General features: G+C 45.3%; 1 long non-coding RNA gene across 2 annotated transcripts; it reads left to right on the top strand.

Annotated features, from left to right (window-relative positions):
- Nucleotides 1-8,473: 8,473 nt before the first annotated feature.
- On the top strand, nucleotides 8,474-10,551 carry LOC125696378 (uncharacterized). Of its 2 annotated transcripts, none has more exons than XR_007378334.1 (3): nucleotides 8,474-8,567; nucleotides 9,963-10,089; nucleotides 10,192-10,551. It is a non-coding gene; the product is annotated as an uncharacterized LOC125696378 (long non-coding RNA). The 2 variants fall into 2 exon arrangements; XR_007378333.1 differs by adding an exon at nucleotides 8,925-8,980 and having other exon boundaries at nucleotides 8,538-8,567; nucleotides 9,963-10,551.
- The last annotated feature ends 415 nt before the right edge of the window (nucleotides 10,552-10,966 follow it).

Genomic DNA, 10,966 nt, shown 5'->3' with positions numbered 1-10,966 from the left:
GCTGGGGACAAGATGTCAGCCCTAAGGAACACTGATAGCACAGAGCCTGGGGCCCTCATAATCATGCTGAACACAGAACTGCTGGGCATCACTGCCCTTGAGGCTTTCAGACTCCGCAATCAGAATGCAAGCTGGGGTAGGAGGTTTCTTTGGCAAAGATATTCTGGGCAGCCCTGCAACACCAGCCACCCCAGTGCTGCACCTGGCTGGAAGGAAATGTAGATGTAACTGTAATATTGCCTTCCTTGTCTGAGGGTAGGGGATGACTATAAAAGCATTTGTGGCGGGGAGATCCCAGCTCTGCTGTAGGGCACCCCACTTCCCTCTGAATAATAAACATATTCTCGATTTGTAGCAGGAAGCATGGAGGAAGTGAGGTGTCACCCAGAAATGTGATGAAAAGAGTGCAAAAAGGTGGGTTTGACTTCAAGCTGTGCTTTCCTCTGCCTTCTTCCCACCCCAAGGCTGCATTAATCAGAAGGTCCCACTGTCCACAGCCCATCTCTATTTGGCCGATGGCAAAGTGCTTTGCTGCTGTTAGGTCATGGCAACGGGACCCACAGTAAAGGATGCCCCACAGCTCCAGCGTGGGCAGCTTTCAGTAGGCTGGGACAAGTTGACACAGTGCCTTTGTGCACAGCCTGGGACCATGGCAGGAAAGGGGAAGAAATGGCAGGAAAGGGGGCATGGTGCTGTCATGAGGGAGCTGAAGCGAAATGCTTCCTAGCCACCATCTCGAAGAGCTCCTATCAAGTGCTTTAATTTTAATACCTCAATTTGCTTTCCTCTTCTTGATTGTAATACCCTTCTTGAACTTTGCAAATAAAATGTGCTTTTCCTTTTGATTTTTGTCATCATCTCTCTGGCAAGATATCAGGCTTTTAATTCCAAGCCTCCAATCCCCCCACACGTCACCTTCCAGCAGAGTGAGGAGTTAATGAAGTATTTCTCCTGGATCATCCACTCTCCCGTGATCCAGCATCATGGCTGCAGCCCTGGAGAAGATCAGCAAGGCCCAGGGTGAGTTGAGTCTCTTATGACTCTGACCTCCCTCCTCTCTGCCAAAATTCCTCGGGACCCATTGCCCAGTCCCTAGTCCCCATTGCACTGGCCCAAGTGCCCACATCTTTTGGGGTCATTGAGGAATAGGGAACAACGAAGCCACCACACAATGCATTGGCCGAGCAAGCAAGGTCCCAGCAGCAGCAGAGCTGATGCAGGCACAACAGACAGCTTCTCCAGATGTAAGGAGATGAGACATCATTCTCGGGAGCATGAAGACGTCTGTGGGGGCACTTAATTGAACCAGTGTCACTGGAAATGATTTAGATAATGACAGATAATGTCGGCTTGTGCTGCTGTTTCAGTTACTGGAACAAGAGGGAGGAGAAAAGTGCAGAAATAGAAACAAATGGAAGAGAAATTTCTACCAGATGTCAGAGAGAGGGTTTTATTTTTATCCCTCTGCTTTCTTTCACTCAGAGAGCAAACAGCCTATGCCACCAGAAGGGACCTATTGGGCTGTGAGTGCCCTGCAGGGTCTTGGAGGCACACTGGCCCAGGCACAGCATGACAAACACCTCATTCCACCCTCTTCACCTGGTAACTAGTTGAGAAGTGAGGTGACATGTGCATGAGCTGCCTTGGTGATGGGGCACTGAGAAGTGGCACTGAGAAGCAGCACTGAGTGCATATCCTTGTATGCCAGCAAGGCACTTACACTGCACAGGGAAAATGAGGTGAAATCTGAGCTCTGCTGCAAGTGCTGTCTAAACTTCCATTGATTTCTGTAGGTTTCACTCCAGGGATTTTGCATTTCCTTAGCTGATGCTCCTTCAAGAGGGCATGTGCTTTTGTTTGCTGCAGCTGTCACCACTCCATGGGAAGGGATGCTGATGCTGCAGCCCAGGTTTTATGTTCTTGTACTCCCATTAAATATTAAAATCTGGCCTGGTGAAAGATAGCACAGAAGTACAAATCACCGAGGACTGCCTGTCTCACTCTCACTCGCTGGCTGTGCTTTTGCTGGCAGCCAAGCCAAAGGAGACACAGGCTTGGTGAGAGCAGGGACTCTCACTTCAGAATCCAGAACATGCATGGGGACAGGGGAAAAGCCAGCTCTGCCCTGGGATGGCTTTGATGCGCATGGCAGAGGACAAGCCAGACAAGCCAGCCATCCGTGGTGGAGAGCAGGCCATAGCTCAGGTAGCACACAGGATCTTGCTCACCGCTGAGACAAAGCCAGGGAGCATCAAGAGCACCTGGCTGAAGGACCTGTGGGCTCCCAGTGGTGCTGGGGGTTAGCCTATTTCTGGCTCGCTCTGTGATAATGCAGCTTGTGTTTTGGATGCTTGCTTGCACTTAAGCCTTTTAATCACTTGTTCATTAAGAAAAGGTTTTCAGGACACCTTGCTGTGAGGCAGCATCTCATATCCCTCTGAGGAGAAAAAACAGCCACTTAGTCAAACACTCAAAACACTCAGATCCTAATGATAGAATAGTAATGAGAGTGAAGTGTATTATCAGCTTAATGATAAACTAAGAGATCTGGCACGCATAGCACAGGTTCACTCTTTAACTCCCATGAAGGATAAGCGGGATGCAACAATAGGGGCTGGAAGCTGGATTTCCTGCTGGCAACTGGACCAACAAAATTGCATTTTAAAATGATTTAGTGATGCGTTGGAAGAGTGATGCAAAGTGGTGAGAAAAATCCTAGACCTTCCTTGTGGTGACTCATGACATAACAGCATCAGAAATCAAATTTACAGAGGCAAAAAGCCTTATGAGATGCCTATTTCCTGTTTATCTCTGTGCACATCCATCTGGGTGGTTAAATCAACGTTTCTTAACTTCTACGCTGGAAGAACCAACAGTTTCAGGCTGACGTGCAAGTGAAGGCAGCGACCAACACCACCTTATCCTCAAGCATCCAGGGCTCAGGGCTGAACCCCACTGCTACTGGTTGCTTCAGCCAAGGAAGGAAAAGCCCCATCTCCTACCTGCAATGGCAGCCATCACAATTCCAAATTAATGTAATTAGGCCATGAGCAAGAAAATGCAAGATGTAGTGTTTAGGGGTGGGAGAGGTCAGAAACAAGCTGCCCAGGGAGGTGGTGCAGTCACCATCCCTGGAGATGTTCAAGAACCGTGTGGATGTGGCACTGAGGGACGTGGTCAGTGGGCATGGTGAGGGTGGGTTGGAGGTTGGACTAGATGGTCTTAGAGGGCTTTTCCAACCTTAACAATTCTGTGATTCTATGAAAGCATCAGATGGAATGGGCTATGGACCTAGCAGTATTCTCTGATCCCAGGAGCATTTGCTCCTGCTCCTCCAGTCTGAGCTCCTGCAGCACACAGGAACATGCAGAGTGAGGGAGAAGAGGGATGGAAAAAGTGCTGCAAGCAGGGATGTGTTCCCCTCCACTGTCCTGGGTTATGGAGTCACGCTGGTGTGGGGCAGGAGAGAAATCCCTTCTCTTCAACACAAGAAGTAGGAGGAGAAAGGAATTAGGACTGTCCTTGCCACAGGATGGATAAGTCATCCTAGAAAGAAAAGGCAGTGCTATGTGCAGCACGTAAAATAACATACTAACAGAAAAATCACATTTTGAAAGTTGTATTTCAAGAAGAAAGCAGAAAGCGCTAAGCCCTCTCCATGCACGGAGATATCCCTTCATGGGATAAAGGCACACCAAGCCAAGGCCTCCCAGCTGAGAAGTGTCCTCTTGCCATTGCTGAGTGCCTCCACTCCCAGGCCAGTGGCAAGCTCCTTTGCAAAGGTCAGTTCACTGATTGGAATAAATGCACTCCTTTATTCTTTTTTCAGCCAAACTGTTTCATGCTGACTTTACCAGGATTTCCCTTCTCTCCTCCTGGACATCACCACATGGCAGCTGAGGTGCAAGGCATGAGGTTGCTGGTCTCATGTTTAGCACAGACTCTGTTCTGGCCATGGGGAGATGGGGAGATACGCCTGTGGCACCACACCTCCGCCAACTTTGTGTTTGCCAAGAACAGACAGTTTTACCGCAATAGATGCTGCCAGATGAAGACATTGCATTTGCTTTAGCAGATTCTTTTCCTAACAGGGTGAATGATTTTAAACCATATAGATGCCAGCCATTAGGAGTGATTTGCCTTAAAGGGCACTTCTCACTAGGCCAAAAGGTAGAGCACCCAGCCTTATTGCGGCTGTGGTGATGGCCCCAGGAGCCTGCAGACAGCTAGCAGAAGGGTCAGGGCTTCAAAAATCTCCATTTCCTCAAATGTAGGACTATTTCTCAGATATTTCCATCTAGAGTGCTTGGATGTCTGGCTCATCCACTGAAGGGCTGCTCAGGTAGGTAATGTCCTTTAGAAACAAACCAACGTGCACACATGTAGTAAGTACATAGTGAAGATGGAGCACTGGTCAGAAGTGGTAAATTCATCCAAAATGCTTCTTGAAATACAGATAAAACTGAAATGAGTTTCCAACACGTGTATGAAATTCTTCACATAGCTCTAAGATGCTGAGATGGCTGCATTTTTCCAAGAGCGGGTGTTTTAGTTTTGCTCAGACTCTGTAGTTTCAGGGCCAAAACAGACCTTGTGATGTTTCCTTGATTAGGGGAAAAGCATATTACAGTGGAATCCAGTTTACTGCATTTGCAGGCACCCTGGGCAGTCTTGAAGGAGGTGGTTTAAAGATGATTTCAAATCAGGATTCCTGATTGCCATCCCTAAAGGAGTGGGTGTTGTGACACAGAGCTTGGGGCCTGGCCAGCATCCTTCCAGCAGATGTGGTATCCACGCTACAGGGACATCCCTGGCAGAAGGGGCTGAGCACACTGGTGACCGCCACATTGATGCTCATCTCCCAAGACATCTTCCCAGAAACGTTGCTGATGCCAAATAGCACCCCATCACCACTCGTCTCTGTGATCCACTTCTTGCAAAACTGCCCAGTTGCAGAAGGATGATGCACACGCATAAACAGCCTGCTAAAGAAGCATGTTTTCCTCCAGGGCTTTCCTGAGAGCCAGTTCCCCCAGCCCCTACCCTTCCTTCTCCAAATTCAGGCAGATGCAGTTCTTCATGGCAATGCTATGGGACACCTCATGACTTGTTTGAAGGTCTGGAATGTCTTTTCCAACCTCAGTGATTCTAAAATTCTATGATACTACAACATAAATTCCTTTAGTAGAAGAGTTAAGGATGCCTCCACCATCACAGACTAATGGCTAAGATGCATGTATTCCTGTATCTTCTGCGCACTCTAGGAAGGTGATGATGGACTTCAGAGGTTGGTAGCAGATGCAGATAATACTCAGACAAAGACGAGAGTTCGTTCAGTTTTCTTCCTATCTGCTGTGCTGCAGTTGCCATTATTAAATATTTTTACCTGCACGCTGCAGGACTCTTCTTTCATTTCTGGTGCACTTCTGTCTGCTAAAGCTGCATCCACCCACCAGGACCACCCCTATGTTGAGACTGCCCCACACAGTAACAGAATCAGCAGCCTGGACTGACAGCACACTCTTTCTAGTCACCCAAAAACACACTTTTGAGTTTAAAAATTTGAATAAACAATGTTGGGCATTAATACCCAACCCTTCTGCTGGCTGCAGCATGTGCGTGGGAAGGAGAGGGCATGCTGCAGGGCATAAGCAGCTTCAGCCTGCCCACCGGCTTGGCTGCAATAGCACTGTCCAGCCTGGAAGTCTGCATTTTCTGAAATAGCACAAAATGGAGAAGCCGCAGTTCAGGCTTGTGTTGTGATGGATGCACTGCTGCTTGGTGCTTTTACAGATAAAGCACAGGAGCAATAATTAATGAGAAAACACGAGGATGATGCAGCCTGGAGTGAAACTCCATCCTTGCTGATACCGGTGGGGATTTTGCAACCTGCATGGCAGGAGTTCACTTGACAGCAGGGAAACAAACTGTGTGCATGAGGCAGCAGGCAATGATTCTGTGATTCTATGATTCTATGATTCTATGATTCCATGATTCTATGATTCTATGATTCTATGATTCCATGATTCTATTCCAGAGCCTTTCCTCGGGACTTGTGGACCAGGGCCTCCTCTCTCTGCATCTACCTTCCCACTGCTGCTGGAGGCATGCTGTGCTTGCAGATGCACAGAAACCCCTGAGACAGCCCCATGGAGAGATGCTGCAGCCCAGCTAGGAAGTTGTTTATGACAACCAATGCCAGCTCAAACACTACAGTGGCTTTACCTTCAGAGGATGTTTGTGTTTCTGGTTGCCAGACCTAAGATAATGGGGAGTCAGGGAGAAAGGACTGCAAGGTGGACATGCCTGGCACCAGGCACTGCTCCATGGTCTGTGTGTTGGTGGAGAGAATTTGTTCCCCCATCTGCTCCTCTGTAGATCATTTTAAAAATAAAGTTACTGTATTAAAAAGAAAATGCGATTGTTACAGTTAAGTGGCTGCAGTGCTAGAGATAGTTTGTCTTCCTCCCTCTCAATTTATATCCAAAAATGCACAATTAATAATACATTAACTTAGCCAGGAACTAGTGTAAATCAAGATTTTGTTACAAATACGTTTTATTTTGTGTAATAAACAGATTTTTTTCGTGTCCTATAATACTGCAGAAGAGATAATTCCTCTCCACATTTGCATTTCATACTTGCCCAGTTTCAGACAGATTAGCACAAATGACGTTTCATGCTCAACTCACCCGATTTTAGAAAGCACTCCTATGCTAAGTCATGCTACTTTCAAATAATTATTCTACAAAAACATACTTAAACTAATTGTACAAATGGGGCAAACACAGAGCCACATTGGCTGGAGGCCCTCTCTGCGTGCAGCAGAAAACACAAAGCAGTGATCAGCTGGGGTCCTCCCCCCAGCACTGGCAGTGGGCATCAGGCAAGGTCCATGGTTGTGCACAGTACATATCTAAGAGTGTAATCAAGGTAATAAGTTAAAAAAAAAAAAAAAAGGTATTAATGCTTTGAAAAGCTCACAAGAGATGTATAAATCCATTACTTTTTCAGCAAGACTGAATCCATCAGAGCCCAAGTCTCTTTCTAATAAATTCAGTTGTCAGACTGTGAGTCATTTACTGCAGATGCTGACAGCGTTCTACCAGTACCCATGGTGGACTCTGCTTTTACCACGGTTCTCTTTCTTGGTCTTTGAATTGATCACGTGATGCAGCTTGAGCAATTGGGACTTTCTCCAACCATTTGATTTAGTTTATCACATTTTTCCATGGTTAGAAATAATAAATGGCTGTGGGTAGCACTTTGCTTTCTTGGGAGTGAGCTGGGACCTGCTCTCTTATGAGAAAAACAGCGCCTGGAATGAGACGTGAGCTCTGCCTTGCTACACACCAGAGCACAAAGCAGAGCACTGATGCCCTTGAAAGCCATTTTCTGAAACAGTTTCCTCTTAAGTATGGCATAGGTGTCTTGTGCAACCAGAAAAGTAGAAACAACCTTGTGGAGCTATCAGGAAAGATGACCTTTGAATGCAGAATCTGGGCACTACCTGAAGTTTCCCACCAGTCCTGGCTGGTTTTGTGTTAAACCTTTCTCTAAAAGTTTCTTTGCAGCATGTTGCTGAAGTTGTGACTTTCTAGCTCAGTTCAGATGGTGCCATTTAGGTGCTGGTGGAAAGCCTCAAAGACACCACTGCCCTTTGTTGGGTTTGCAGCCTAAGGGGGCAGAGTCATTCCCACTTGTTAAATAGGTGAGCAGGGATCAACAGCAGCCAGAACAGCATTTTGTCCTCCAGGCTGCAAATAGCCAGGGGGTTGTGAATGCTCCTTTTTTACTTTTTTCATGATTGTACCTGCTTTTCATGATTGTGCTGCTGCATAGGCTGCTATTTACTGGGTACAGTCCTGTTTGATATCTTCTTTGATGACAAGGGGATTGAGAGCATTCTCAGTAAGTTTGCCAATGACATCAAAGTTCCGGGGAAAGTGTCGATCTGCTTGAGGGTAAGAAGGCCCTGCACAGGGATCTGGACAGGCTGGAACAATGGGCTGAGGCCAATGGGATGAAGTTTAATGAGACCAAGTGCTGGGTCCTGCATCTTGATCACAATAACTCCAGGCATTACTACAAGCTTAGGGCAGAGTGGCAGGAGAAGGATATGGGGTGTTAACACTTTGCTGCACATGAGCCAGCAGTGTGCCCAGGTGGCCAAGAGGGCCATCAGCATCCTGGCTTGTATTAGAAATAACACAGCCAGCAGGAGCAAGGAGATGATCATCTCTCTGTTCTCAGCACTGCTGAGGCTGCACCTCAAGTGCTGTGTTCAGTTTCGGGACCCTTATTACAAGAAGGACATCAAGGTCCAGAAGCGTGCCCAGAGAAGGGCAACTGTAGGGGAACTGTTGATCACAGCCTGAAGCACTGATTGATCACCTGAGGTGAGCACTGAGTCAGCCATGGAGCACAGGTGAAGGCAATTCAGCTGCGTGATGGAAGGGCTGGAGCCTGGCTGCACCTCTCCTAGACCCCATTTAAAGGCTGACTGAGATGAGAAGGGTTTCCTTCTGGAGACTTCTTGTGGAGTTTACTGTGAGCCTACAACACTGGTGAGCATTTCCATTTATTTTGATTGTCTTTCCACTGTGATAATCTTACTAAACCTAACTTCTGTACTGATTGTACTACTAATTGTACACCTACTGATTGTACAGCAACAAATCTGTGAGTGATCTGGAGCCCAAGTCTTATAGGGAGCAGCTGAGGGAGCTGGGATTTTTCAGTATGAAGAAGAGGAGGCTCAGGGATGACCTGATTGCTCTCTTACAGCTGCTGAAAGAAGGCTGTAGTGAGGTGGGGATTGGCCTCTTAACCCAGGTAACAATGATAGGATGGGAAGGAATGGCCTTAAGCTGCTCCAGGGGAAGTTGAGGTTGGGTATTAAGAAAAATATCTTTTTTTCTCAGAAAAACTGGTACTGTAACCTGTGATGGCCAAAGCACAAGGCAGCCATCTCTCCCAGGTGAGAGCTGACACAGTCCCACCCTTCCCTTTTCTCCTTACCAACATTTTCTTGGGCTTTTTGGCTTAGTGTGAAATAAAAAGACTGAGAGAAGAAAAAAGAAATTCAGGAAAGCTCTTTCAGGAAGTCCAGGTAGATTCCTTCACTGCAGGTGACCCTATTAGTGCAATGCAGTGCCAGCAGGCAGTGTCAAGCACTATGTTCCATAGGATGCCCAGAAAGAGCAGAACTGCATCTCAAGTGCCCTGTGGCAGTGAGTGAGAGAATAGGCCCTATCATGGAGCTGAAGCACTGCATTATTTCTTCCAACAAGGTTAACAAAATGTGTGTAATACCTTTGAAACACAAACTGCTGGAATTCTTTAATGTTTATAGAAATAATTAGCACTCCTTAGCTTTTTCTGGTCATGCGTAGCAAATAACTAATGAAGTTATGTCAAATAAAGATGGGAGGGATTAAAAAAAAAAGAGTTTTTAATCTGAGAAATAAAGAGCATACTGTTAATGAAGTGCAATCGTTTTGTTAAATATTTAAAATACACCTTCTATATTAAATTTGTATTTTAGCAAATATCTTTCTGTTTATAAACTTTTAACACATTTTATGAATATTGCATGCAGGCAGCAGGAACTTCTTCAATAAAAATAACTTATTCTTTACATATTCATCCTCTTGATCAAACATTCCCATTTTATATCAAGATACATTTGTGTTTTTCATTACAATTTGTATGGTTTCTACTTAGAGATAATGCAATTACAAATGCTTCTTGTAAATCTCCCGTACTCCCCTCACATACCATTCAATTTAAATATCATTCTGTTATTTACAATTGCTCCATTTTAATAAGAAAAGATGCCTGCATCCAATTACTTCATTGAATGCTGCTTCTCAGCACACTATACGTCTCTTTTGAAATAATTTGTATTTTGTACATTTTGAGCAGATACCAGAAAGCATTATTGTTGTTTTGCCATGTAGTGTTTCTGCAATGTGCCATTGCTCAGGGAAAGATCTGATGTGAGAGTGGAAATGCACAGCCTCCCAAGTCTGCAGCATCTTCTACTGGGTGGACTAAATATGTGACTGGAGAGAGACTGTCAGCTGGGTTAAGTCTGCAGTTATTTTACCCTCTTAAATACTGATTGGAAAAGATGTCATTCTGGTAGGTCCTCTACATGCCTCATTTTTTTTCCTTTTATCAAAACAGTGGGCAGATCTACAAGAAATTCTTACCGGGAAAGAACATGGCATAACTCCACCATATCCCAGTAAAGACATCCATCCAGTGGCCTCTTTTATTCTTTTGCTTATGAAACTTTTCTTTCATTTACATACAACGAATGTCCAAGTTAAATGAAATGAGCAAAAGGAGCTATAAACAATGATAACGTAATTACCTATAAGCAAATAGTATCCTCATAGTGCAATAACTTTCCACAGAGCTTTGACCTTTTTTCTCAATGTGGTTTTTAGATTTTTCTCCATTTACACACCAATAAACTACATATGTAGGATGCTCTCTGGCACTGTCTGGCAGAGCAAGAATTGGTGTCTTGGTGTTCTTCGAAATACAAATGCCAAAAGGGCATGCTGGATTTTCACAATGCAGTTGTGTCATCTTGGACAAATGAGGTGTGCTCAGATCTTCTGCAGTTGCTGGAACAATTTCTTAAGGGATTGCATAAGATCTCCTCAATGAGTGACTAATTTTGCACGCTTTTCTAAGCAATTGTTACCAGTTCTTATGGGTATGCGGGTTATAAAGCATCCTTAATTATCTCAATATACTACTGTTGTTTTCTACTTGACACATTCTTCATTAACTGCTCCTCCTCATCTTCAGTGCATGGCTGTCTCATTTACTGTGCACTTTTCACGCCCTGCTCTGAAAACAGCATTATTTGCATCTCCCTGGGCTTTGCTGCAGTGTGATCTCAGTGTTTCACAAACGTTTAATTTACTCCCAGTGTGCTTCTGGTGAG

This window comes from Lagopus muta, chromosome 7, assembly GCF_023343835.1.
Source record: "Lagopus muta isolate bLagMut1 chromosome 7, bLagMut1 primary, whole genome shotgun sequence".
NCBI lineage: Eukaryota > Metazoa > Chordata > Aves > Galliformes > Phasianidae > Lagopus > Lagopus muta.
The sequence above is the reverse complement of the archived record's forward strand: the minus strand, read 5'-3'. Positions and strand labels throughout refer to the sequence as shown.